Genomic DNA, 13,115 nt, shown 5'->3' with positions numbered 1-13,115 from the left:
CATAAAGGCAAAAGCTATATAAGGGGTCTATGATTTAGTTTGTGTCTTAATAATTAGGTATGGCAAAATTAATGGTTTTTAGACAATTTAGGGGACCAGTGAGAAGCATAATTAGATGATCAGAAACTGAGTACTGCCCTTAAGTGGAAGTTAGAAGTAAGAATGCCCCAATTTGTTTTGAGGTCTGTTGTTCACTTTTATACACACATTGCACATGTGCTTATAGGGAGCTGGCACTTGGTCATGTGAAGGTCAAAAGCTTCATCCGACAACGGATCGGATTGATATATTGGAGCTATTGACTTCACGTGCAGAGGGTTAAATGCATGCACGCTTACACAATAAACAAAGTCAACAACATTAGGTGTGGAGAGCCAGCGAGGGAGAGGTGTTGGCTTTCTGTCTCTTGCAGTGAAAGGAACAGACACCAGACGGGGACACGGAGATATGAGGACCCTTCACAGCAACTGGGGTCAAGTGTCATGGCCTTTGGGCTCCTTGAGAAGATAGATCCCATAACCACAGCAATAACCAAGAAGCGGTTGGCGAAAACTAGGAACACCAGAGACCAACGAGGTTCGAGAGGCTCTGGGCAAAAAGGGGGACACGGCGGTGACAACGGACAACAAACACACAGATCTTTGTTTGAAAGTGGGGCAGAATAATCCCCAGATCTGTGTAACGACTAAAGGGTGGTCTAACCCCGGAAGTCGAAGAAAGAAGCTGAGAATCACCCAACTGGAAGATACTGGTAGCTGCACCAATAAAATAAAGGTTAAAAGCCCGTTAGACAGAGGGGCTATTCTAAGTACATTTGAAGGGTATAAGTGGTAAAAAGGGGGTGGAAAACCGGAGCACCAAAATAAAGCTGTGGGAGAATGGGGGACTGATGGGAGTGTCATCTGTAACTGCTGTCATGGGTGTAAATCTAACTTTGCTTGCATCTGAACTGCGTAAAGGCAGAGGTCATCCCCCATATGGTCCACCCGTTAAAGGGGGACAGAGGGTCTCAGGACCAAGGAGATGTGGACGTTGCAACATTGGAGTGTATGATGTAAGGAATCTCTTTGGGAGAAGAGATTAAAGGGGGAAATGTGAGATTATTTTGTTATCATATGTTACCTTATATGTGAGATCAAAGTAGTTGCATTATGATATGGTATGTAGTTTTAGTTTGCCTTAGACCTCTGACTTTAAAGAGTGTGAAAATCATTAGATCTGTTGGATTGACCTGTATTATGTTGAATGTCTTACATTGTTTCAAAGGAGTTGATAGGATAAAGTATGTTATTTTAATCTCACTGATATCATTTACATGCACTGTTATTATTTCATTATTACTTCATTAGTCTGCATCAGTTTATCAGCAATATATCATTGTATCATTCATCATATCATTCTTAGTAAATCGGCTACAAGGTAATTCTCTACCAGCAATAGCTGTAGCTCCAGGCGGACCCAGTAAGTCAGATAAGGACGCTAAACTTTCTTTGGCCTAAACCCACAATTACACAGAGTACACACATTTAAGTCCACACTACACGCACTTACATAGTCATGTAGGACACGCACACACTTATGGAGAACTGTGGGGTCAGCTCAGGACATGCTCTCTGTTTGACATACACACACAATAGACACGAATAGAGATACACACCACACACACACTGTTGTCTCTGAGTGCTGGGCTGAGTGGAAACATCTGGAGGCCATATAAGGTGAACTTTTGGAGGGAACTTCCTGAGTTCTGAGAACTGACTGATACTTAACATGTGACTTGACGTCATCATTGCGATAAAAGCCTTGGGAAGTGATTGTTCGGGGGAGATCGGCTCTAAAAGGCTTGTGATGCTCATCTTCCCCATATGTACATATGTATAATAAAAATCACTATTCTGACATCTACTGAGACCATGCAGTCGTTTGTCTTCTCCTCAAAACTCGAATCATGACATCTTGAATCTCGGGTGGGCTCTGGAGTGGGAAACAGTGTTGTTGGGTCTGCCAATAATGTGTTATCTGAACCCTCACTATTGAATGTGATTGTAAAGTCTGATGTTAAAGAACCTGTGTGTTTTAGAGGGGATGGCTGTGATACATGCAGTGTTCAGGAATGGGAGGAAATGATGATGACTTTTTTTAAGAGAAGAGGGGTACCAGTTGCTGAACAAGCTGATGATGTGCTAAGTAAACTGCTGGGGAGATATAGTCAAGGTGGGCATACGTAGTAAGCCATCTGTGTGTCTTGAGAGGGGCCCAGAGCCCATTTTTGAGATCTTAAAGCAGCACTTCAGTCACACTGCCTGTTCAAACATGCCTTTAGCTGACTTTTATGCAACACTACCCAACTCGGGTGAAACACCGTTTGATTACTTATTTTCAAGTGCAAGCCCCTGCAGCAGTGGACGGTTGCTGATGTGCATGAGAAATTGCTGGAGCATGGCAAGGACTAGAAGTGCACCCCTCAGTTTAGTGCAGTCAGTGCCTTGAGTTTTCAGCAACAGGAGGTGAGTCCTAATGTGTAGCAGGCAACAGGCAACAGTAAGTGTATTACACCAACCTCTACCTCAGCATCACTTACTGACCTTCATGCAAAACCACCTACTGATCGTCTTGATCATGTGATAGCCCTGTTAGAGAAAGTCTTGGAGGGACAGCCTCGACGAGCAATGCTGCCTGCTAAGGATGATGTAAGGGTCCCCCGGAACCAAACACACAAAATTGTGCCTTGCGTGATTTGTGGTGACACTGAACACTCTACGTATCACCACTGTAGAGCCCCAGGGCCGTGTCTGTCAGAGTGAGGGGGCCTGAATCGGCCACCCAGCAGCTGGGAAACTAGATGGCCTACATGTGGAGGGGGCAAGTGTTAGGCCTGAAATCGCCCCCAAAGAGGATGATTCTGATGTTTTAGAATCTGTATTACACACTGTTTGTGAGGAGCGCCAGCTAGGCCGGACACCCATTCTGCAGAACTCACACAGACTAAAACAGCATGATGAGCTGTTCTATGAAAATGTGACCCTGGGTGGCAAAGTGTCTGTTAAAGCCATGCTTGACAGTGGCTCTATGGCCTGCACCCTCAGCACCAATATGATGCCCCAACTATTACATCATGCAGTGCTGCAGACCCCCACCTTACAACCCACGGATGTCGTCCTGATTGGCTGTGGTGGTTCGAGGACCGCTCCATCAGGTGTGTGTGACATTAGGGTGGAGATGTATGGCTGTAAAGTTGTTGTGCCAATGTTGGTGATTGCAGGGCAGGGTGAGGACCTCATTTTGGGCAGCAACCTAATGAGGTATCTGGGTAATTGCCTGAGGGAAGAGGGACATTTAGGAGAGGAATGCAGCAAGACCCTGAGTGGTGAAGAACAGCCTAATGTCTGTGAAGGTTCTCAGTCATCCAGGTCATCATAGTCAAAGGAGCTTGCAAAGAAAACGCGTCTGGACAGCCTAATAAAAATCTGCTGAGTTCAATGTCAGGAGTGGTGGCCCCAGGACATGTTGGTGATAAGATCGGAGCTGTCAAGCTAAAGAGAGCTCTAACATTAGAGCCCTTGACAGAACACCTTGTTTGGGGCAGGCTGCAGCTAATGAATAATGGGGAAGTGGGCAGTGCTGTCGTTGTAGAGCCCACCGGGTCAAGGTCTGGACCGAGGTCAGTTATGGTTGGGAGAACTGTAGCGCATCTAAACAGTGATGGGTGGCTCCCTGTGAAAGTGCTGAACCCCTTTGACAAGCCGATAACAATGAAACGGAACATGAAGTTGGCTGACGTGTCCCTCTGTGCAGCAGTGGAGAACTTCAGCCCCACTGGCTCCTACTTGCAACAGAACATGCAACATGCAACGGTCTACTTTCTCAGCTTGGTGCCATGATGAGCAGAGTCTAGTCACTGATGTTTCCACTCTGCCAGATGATCCACCCTCACAGGAGGTGACAAGTGGTTGTAGCCCCTTACATGCAGTGCTGCAAAATCTGGGGCTGTCTAATATCGAAATTGATTCATGTGCAGTTTCGCCGGCTGGCAAAGTAAAACTGGTTGGCCTTATAGCCCAGTTTGAGTCTATCTTCTTAAGAGACAAGCTGGATTGTGGCAAGGCTAACGGCTGCCTACATCGAATTTGAGTTGTAGCCATGCCGACGGGTGCCGCCGATTCATTATGAAAAACTAAGACAGGCTCTGAATGACATGGAGGAACGGGAAATAATTCGGAAGTCTTGCAGTGAGTTTGCATCACCCCTGGTCTTAGTTTGGAAGAAGTCCGGTGAGTTGAGAATCTGTAACGACTTTCGCTGGCTTAATGCTAGAACTGTCAAAGATGCTCACCCACTCCCACATCCGGCTGACGCACTGGCAGCTTTGGGAGGGAACGGATTGTTCTCCACAATGGACTTGACTTCGGGTTATTATAATATGGAGGTGCATGAGGAGGACCGTAAGTACACGGCATTTACGTCTCCATTTGGGTTGTACGAATATAATCGTATGCCACAAGGACTGTGCAACAGTCCGGCCACCTTCATGAGGATGATGCTAGGCATTTTTGGGGATCAGAACTTCCTCAGCGTGCTGTGTTATCTTGACGATGTTCTGGTTTTTGCCCCAACAGCAGAAGTGGTACTGGAGCGCTTTCATATGGTCTCCAGGTTCACAACCTCAAGTTGGCTCCAAAGAAGTGCCATTTTCTGAGACAGTCTGTGAAATTCCTGGGCACATTGTAAATGCTGATGGGATACAGTCAGACCCTGACAAAATAGCATCCGTTACATCCCTTGGAGAGGCAGACCTTATGGAAGAGGGTTTGAGTGTCCCATCCCAATGGAAGGTCCGCTCATTTTTGGGGATGGTAATGTTCTACCAACAATTTATTGAGAACTGCTCATCCATCGCAAAACCTCTGTTTCGGCTGACATCTGGGAATAAAGGCCCTCGTGGTCCACGGCGAAAGCACCGGCTGGTGCATACAAAGCTGTGTGAGGAGGACTGGACAGATGAATGCAGGGCAGCTTTCAATGAGCTGAAGCCGGCCCTGTTGGATCGAGTGCTCCTGGCCCATCCTAATTTTGAGGAGCCCTTTTTGCTCTTTGTTGATGCCTCCAGCAGCAGCCTTGGTGCCGTGTTGTTGCAAGTTCCTGCTGGGGCTTCTACATCAAGACCGATTGCCTTTGCCAGTAAGACACTCAATCATGCACAGTCCAAGTACCCAGCGCATAGGCTGGAGTTCTTTGCATTGAAGTGGGCGGTGTGCGACAAGTTCCATCACTGGTTGAGGGGTCATCAGTTTACCGTATGGACAGATAATAACCCTCTCACTTACATATTTTCTAAGCCAAGACTGGATGCATGTGAGCAGAGGTGGATCACAAAGCTAGCGCCTTTCCAGTTTGACATAAAGTACATTCCTGGTCCTAAAAATGTGGTTGCTGACGCGCTGAGCAGGGAGCCCTTCGTGCACCCCAGGGCCTCCCACCGGTTGATAAGAGTTCCATATAATGAACTTCTTGCAGAAGCAGAGGCATTCGCCACTGGTGGGGTTCAGGAGGCCTTCAGATGGACTGTTCACTCAGCTGATAAGGCCTCAAGCAATGACCAGCCTGTTGTTTTGCAGTGCACGGCTGTTGCACAGACAGGAATGCTGACATCTTCTGAGATGGGAGCTGTCTTCCAAGCCCATAGTGAACATGAGTTCAGGGTGTGGCCACATGCGCTCCTTCTGCCCAATGCTCGCAGCCTGTGCGTACGCCAAACCAGTCTGACTCTGAACCCTTCTCACATGATGACCTAGTGAGACACTGTTTGGGCCGAACTGTTGCAGCGGGATGAAGCAGAAACCGGTTACAGTTGTGTGATGAACTCTGTATTCCTCGTCCACACGTAAACGCAAAAAAAAGAGTTTAAAAAAAATCTCAGTTTTCGGTGATTCGAAACGCTGTTTACGTGTGGACGAAACAGCTGCGTTTTCAAAAATACCCGTGTAGGTGTGGATGTAGCATAAAAGAGTTAGTAGTTTATTTTATTACTACCTGTAATTTATTGCAGATTACTTGTATTTGCTTAATTGTTTACTAAATGTTTGAGGTGTGAAATAAACGGCAATGGAGCAAAATATGGGTGTGTGTGGTTGGAGGATGTGTTTGTGCGCACGAAGGGGAAGGGGGGCAAATTTTTCTTGTAAAACAAAGGGGGGCCCAGCAAAAAAAGTTTGGGAACCACTGGTTTAAACGATGTTAGCACAGAAATATTAGCTTCTGTCATGACTGATGAAGTTACTAGTTAATAAAGTTTCCAGTAAAGTGTTTAATCGCAGCCACAGACTGACAGCAAATATCTCGATTAGCTTCAGTACATCTGTAATAAATATGTGCAAGTTTCAGTGCTTCGTTTAAACTGTATGATACTTATACTGACCCAGGGTCAGTGTAAAATACAATCCTAGCTGTGTGAACAAAGCCTGGCTCCTTTAATCCTGCATGACAAACCTCAGGATGCAGGTTATTATTACTCTTTCCTGCTGGCACACCTGTCACACCTGAGAGTCAGCTAGAAACTTACAGTGACGTGGACATCATGCAAAGACTGCCAGACTCTGTAATACTGCAAATGATCAGTGACTCAGGTTAACACTAAACTTTAAACAGTACCTATGTGTCTCTGTGTGCTGAACATTTAGGATTGAGTCAGGCTGCATCAGCTGAAGCTGTTATTTGTATATATCAGTATTTTTTTATTCAGGTGTGGGGAAAATACTGCAGTGAAGCGATGCACCAGATTAATCCCTGGCCAAAGGTATCGTACTTAAATCAGACTAGTGTATATACTATATGTGTATATATATATATATATATATATATATATATATATAAACACCCAGCACGCCCCTGCGGGCGGTTTATCCTTCAAGCTCGGGTCCTCTACCAGAGGCCTGGGAGCTTGAGGGTCCTGCGCAGTATCTTAGCTGTTCCCAGGACTGCGCTCTTCTGGACAGAGATTTCCGATGTTGTTCCCGGGATCTGCTGGAGCCACTCGCCTAGCTTGGGAGTCACCGCACCTAGTGCTCCGATTACCACGGGGACCACCGTTACCTTCACCCTCCACATCCTCTCGAGCTCTTCTCTGAGCCCTTGGTATTTCTCCAGCTTCTCGTGTTCCTTCTTCCTGATATTGCTGTCATTCGGAACCGCTAAATCGATCACTACGGCCGCCTTCATGTCCGTAGTGCTGCATTAACATCATCTAGCAGACCTTCTGAGGGTACTTCACGTAATCTTGGTAACCGGCTACGGGGGATCCAGGTTTCAAGCTTGGCCATGATCCTATTTTTCAGGTCAGTTCCTCTCGCACTCAACGATCCTTCTCCTATCGCACTTGGGGCTATGTACCCAATCTCGGGTGGGGGTGATGATATCTCCCCCCTGACCTGGCGTCCTGACTCCTCCTTGCCGTAGCATTTGTGTTGTACCTCGTCAATCTCTAGCTGTGAGAGCAGTCCCTTCTTTCGAATGTTGGAACACTGAGCTACTAGTTGTTTCGCCGTCATTGTGGATGTTGGGTATCGAAGAATCCATAGGTCCCTCATCCTATTCATGTAGCCCCTTCCGCCGGGGTTACTTGCGTAGTAGCATTCCAACAACGCCCTGTTTTCGTCCCTTGCCCACCGATGCCTTCTTGTTCCAGTAGCCCACTTTTCGTCCTCAACACCTGACGCGGACCTTGTTGATCCGGGCGACGTCCGAGCCGGCATGCCTTCATATTTATCTGTCTCGCTCATGTCTGCGGTAGGCTTGCTTAGCATAGGGGGTCTAGCCTTAGGACCCTTACTGGATACAGACGCCCCAGGCAGGAATCGAACTTGCGATCCTTTGTTCCAAAGGCGTGTAGTTTAACCACTACGCTATCCAGCTGCATATATATATATATATATATATATATATATTGTTCTTCCTCGACACCCCCCCCCCCCCCCCCCAATTTTTGCACATGTCGAGGAGCATGTCAGGCTACATTTCACTCTGTGTTATACTTGTATAACTATGCATGTGACAAATAATAAAGAACCTTGAACCTTGAATCAGCCTTTTGTGAGGTCTGTTTAAAGTTGACTAAAAGTGAACTGCAGGTTCCTGAGAGGTGGACTGTGAGCACAGAAACACATGTTCATACATACAGCTGCAGCAAACTTACATTAATTTTAAATAGATTTGTTACTCTGGTGTCTGTCTCTGTGTTAGTCCTCTGACAGACTGGTGACCTGTCCAGGTGTGCTCTACCTATGACTACTGGGACAGGCTCTAGCCTCTGTAATAGAAATGTTCTGTTATTCTCATTTAAAGTATTTAAGTGCTTATGCATATGCTTAGTTGTGACACTGTTATAGACTGTTCAGTGAAAGTTTCTATAACTAGATGAACTTACTTCAGCATCAGCAGTTTGAGAAAACAACTCCCTTTACAGGTGCTGATAAGGCCAAGGGCACAAAACAGCTTAACCACTGATCCGTTAGGTTTCATAGCGAGACACGTGAAGTGTGGTAGGATCAGTTTGTAACTTCTTCCCTCTTCCTTGGAATGCATAAAGGAGTAGGAGCACCACTTCTGTGGCAGCGCTGACATGACTGAACTGTGATGTTTGATGTGTGTTGGCTCTCCTGTGCGTAGTAATAAATAGCTTGATCACAGCTCTTTCTGTGTTGCAGACTTTATTTACAAAAGGAGCCTGGTCATATTTAATTGTAATATGAATCAATGATTTTCTGATTGCTGATTCCAAGAGAGTCGTGGAAATCCTGTTTGGCTTTTTGTCATATCCTGGGGTCACAGATGTGTCCCCCAGAGAAAGGAACAGGAATGTGTCCCCCTTTTGACCAAGAGCCTCTCGAACCTCGTTGGTCTGGTGTTCCTGGATTTCCGCCAACCCCTTCATGGTTATTGCTGTGTTTATGGGATCCATCCAGGTTCACTAATCGGAGCCCAAACGCCATGACACTTGAACCCAGTTGGTGTCTCGGCAGTCACTGTGTCTGTATCTGCTGCGAAGGATCCTCGTATATCTGTGACCACGTCTGGTGTCTGTTCCTTTCTCTGTAAGAGACAGAAAACCAAAACACCTCTCTGCCTAGCTCTAATAATCTAATGTTGTTATCCATTGTCCCTCTAGTGATTCAAAATCGGTATAGCACATCATGTTCAGGACCTCCTGACCAGTAACTTATTCTGATCACAATTTATGTGTGTGTAAGCGTGTTTGCATTTAGCACTCAAAGTCAATGCCTGCAATATATCAGTCCGGACCATCACGCCGAACGAAGCTTATGACCTACAAAAGACCGAGTGCCAACTCATTATAAGCACATTTGCAAGGTGTGTCTGAAAATTATTAAAACCACTCATTTTAACAAAAGACATCAAAACAAATTAGCCATTTTTAATTCTAACATTTGCCCCCCGTTTTCACAAAAATCATGTGTTTCCTTCCGCCTACCATCCCACGGTTTCCTCTCCAGTGTGGTACTCAGCTTCTCATGAACACGGGTATTTTATCTTCTAAACGCTATTCAGTTCATTTCAATGATTAACGCTTAAACATGGAAATAATGATTTATGCTTCTCACTGATTCTCTAAAAAAGTCCGGAAACCTCTTGGGTCACTATTAGCTTAAGCTTTACCATACCTAAGTTATTAAAACACAAATCAAGTCATAAAAATTTTCATATAACCCTTGCTTGATGTTAAAACTCAACTCCCCCCCTTTTTTGACACATTCCCATGTGTCAATCCAACGGAGCTAGAAAATTAAAAGAAAAGGTTAGTGACCTCATATCTTAGAAAGTATCAGACTTTCTCCTATCCAGTGTCGTTGCTCCAGTCCTGTCATCCTGTGCCAGGGAATGAAATCAATTTAATTGTCATGTTAGATCTGTTCAACTCTTGGCTCCGCCCAGAGCCTGCATCCGCAGAATTGCCTAGAAACAAAACCTGCATTAATATGAACTTCACTTGAATATGAACTTGTTGACTACTTTTGACAAAGCAAAGGAGCAATCTCTCCTTCTCGAGGACAGGCACTGACTCCCACTTATCTCCTGGGGCCCGTTCTTCGTACTTCGCTAAGTAAGTTAGCTGGATTAGATTGTTGACGATTTCGCGTGATCTTGGATCGTTCGGTTCCCCGAAGCTCATCCGGGACTTGCTGTCATAGCAACAGAGCCGTAAGCGTAAACCTACTTTATGTAAACAGGATTAGATCGCGGCCACGCAGGTATGCCCGCTTCATTTATACGAAAGCAACAGCGATATTCCACCACTGTTTCACCATAAATAAATATTATCAATGTAACTAAAGATAATGCAGCACCTGATCCATTTATTGATGTCACACAGATACATACAGGTCATTTCCTAAAAAAGGGAAATGTACTATTAACATTCTATTACATGTATGTGATTATTACAGATGTAATTCATATTTCAGAGTAGTAATTGCAAATTACTTCGTGTAATCAAGATGAGAGACCACGGCTATAAAAGCGAAGGTGGATTTGGGAAGCCTGTCGCAGCCATGTCCTGTCCGTATACGCGAGCCACCCATTGCGGAAGCTGCAAGATTGATAAGGAGAGTCCTCAGAATTCAGCGTATATTGCGGGACAGACAGGATCCTTTAGCTCAGCGCGACAGTGTGCTCATTGAGAGATATCGACATTCCCGTGAGGGTATTATTTACTTAACCAACTTGTTGACGAGGGGGTGCAGGACCACCACCTGTCTTTTTTTGCTCTGCCCTTTTCTTGGTTGCTGTTATAAACAAACAAACAGATTATTTCAGGGTCTCTTTCCAAGAGACGAAAAGCAATATAAGTGATAAATATTACCATTCTGTAGCTATATTTATAAACTTCACACATAAATGTTTATAAATGCCTCTTTTAAATTTTATTTCCCCGTTTTCCCCTCACTGACCACAGCAGGGGAATCTTTGTCTTGATCCAGCCATGAATCCAGCTCACCTGATTCATCAGTGAGCCCCACCATCACTGGCGTCTGACAGGGTGGCGCTGCATACTCTTCCTTTGATGTCACTATTTTCAACCTGTTAATTAGAGTGCTTAAACATGAAGTAGACTGCGTCCACAACAAGTCAATACAGCTGTAAATGTGGCCAATTATCAATCTATTACCAATCAATAACAACAGATAACTTTTATTTTATGCATGCTTTTAGTCAACCACTCACCCAGAGGATCTCCAATCCCAGAAAATTCCTTCTCCTCATTTAATGAGTCCGTCCTCCTTCCATGCCCTGGTAACTGGTCCACCCAGAGCTGTATCATCTTGAAATATGCATACAACAAGCCAAACCACACCTTGGTCACACCAACCCTTTTCCGCCCTGAAGATGTCCAACGCCATCTTAGACTGGACTGTCAAAGGTGACTTTAAAGCTGACTGTTCCGACAATCCATTTTATAACATTTCCTGGTCAGATTAGCCAATCTCTGCACACTGGAATAAACATAAGGATGGAGCGTTTGAATCGATAAGATGGTGAAATATCATGCAGGAAAAATGTTGATCATGTTGATCATGTGGTTTGCTACATTATGTTTATCTAGAACTCCACTCTGTCTCTAAATGTTTGAAGAATTTTTCATGTTTGGGGTCAAATTTTAAGAATTTGACCATAAGGGAAAATTTATGGTGTTATCACCCCTATCGGGGCTTACCTTTCCAAGTTTTGATGATATTCCTCCTTATTCTCTATTCTTTGCAAGTACCCCTTTTGGTGGCGAGAAACTGTTGGTGTGGTCAAGTGGGTGCTGTAAAAACAAAAGCTCAGGACAGAACAGTCACCAGTCATGTACTTCATTCAAAATTAGCATATATTGAATTTCATATTGATCCTCTGAGTGTAATGGTACATTTTAATTTGAATTTATCAAAGCTAAACACAATAATTTTGTGCAGCACCATCTCTCAGCACCTGCCCCTGTCGGTTCTATCCTACTTTTAAATTGCTGACTATTTCAAGAAAGCACCTAAACGACGGGGACCAGTGTTTATCATTACATATCTCCATTTTGAATGTGACAAGTCTACCATTTCCCTGTTATCCATAGATATTAATAGAGTTTTTTGGCTTTTTCTTCCTCTATAAAAGTTAATTGACTCTTTACAGTGACCCGCTATGGTTAATAATAACATGTTCAGTCATGAGTGAAATCAAACCTTTTCTTCACTTTAGCATTTAACATTCCCAACAATATAATCTGATACATTAATTGAAACACAGCTACTAAAACACAATTTTCTTAATGCAAACATCAGTAACTCAAAATTAGCAACCAAAGGGTTCAGTCTGCAGTTCACATACATCCACACACATTCATACCAGATATTGCTGATAATGGAGTCTCACGCGCAACCTATTCGAGGCTCCATCACCAGCAAGATGATGTCATCAATTTAAAGGAAAACAGTTCCTTGTTTTTTGGACTGGATTGACTCGCTGCAATCCTTTTAGGCTCAGGACTTCTCATGTGATCACTTTCCCCTATAAGTGAATTTCTCCCAAGCCCATTATAATCATGGAGAAAAACACTTTTCCAGTAAGAATATTTTATAGCGCTTTAAAGTTCAATCTTTCAGGTCTGGATTAAAGAGCTGATTTGTTAAATCAGGAACTCACAAAATACCAAAATATCACCATCGGTGGATCACACCTCTCAGATGTTCTTATCTCAGTGCACTGTAACGAAAGCAAAAACAAACGTAACCAATAAAACACTCATATAATAACAAATACTGGGGCCCATTGCAAACATGTCCAAGTATAAAACTATCCTTCTTTCTCTTAGAGAAGGAAAACAATCCAAACCTCACTGATAGAATCAACCTAGTGTCAAACAAAACCCAAAAATCAACCAAAGCTTCACCAGAAAGTTTGTCCCTCCCGGGACAATATTGTGTAGGAATACAGGCACCGTAATCCTTTTTGCACTGAAAAAAACCCCATGTTGGATTTACTTGATTCAATAGTGGACACTGGTTGCACACAAAGGTTTTGCTTTGGCAGAAACGTAACTGAGTTAAATCAACACAACCTTTTCATATTCG

The sequence above is a fragment of the Rhamphochromis sp. 'chilingali' genome (genome assembly GCF_963969265.1).
Source record: "Rhamphochromis sp. 'chilingali' genome assembly, chromosome: 1".
NCBI lineage: Eukaryota > Metazoa > Chordata > Actinopteri > Cichliformes > Cichlidae > Rhamphochromis > Rhamphochromis sp. 'chilingali'.
The sequence above is the reverse complement of the archived record's forward strand: the minus strand, read 5'-3'. Positions refer to the sequence as shown.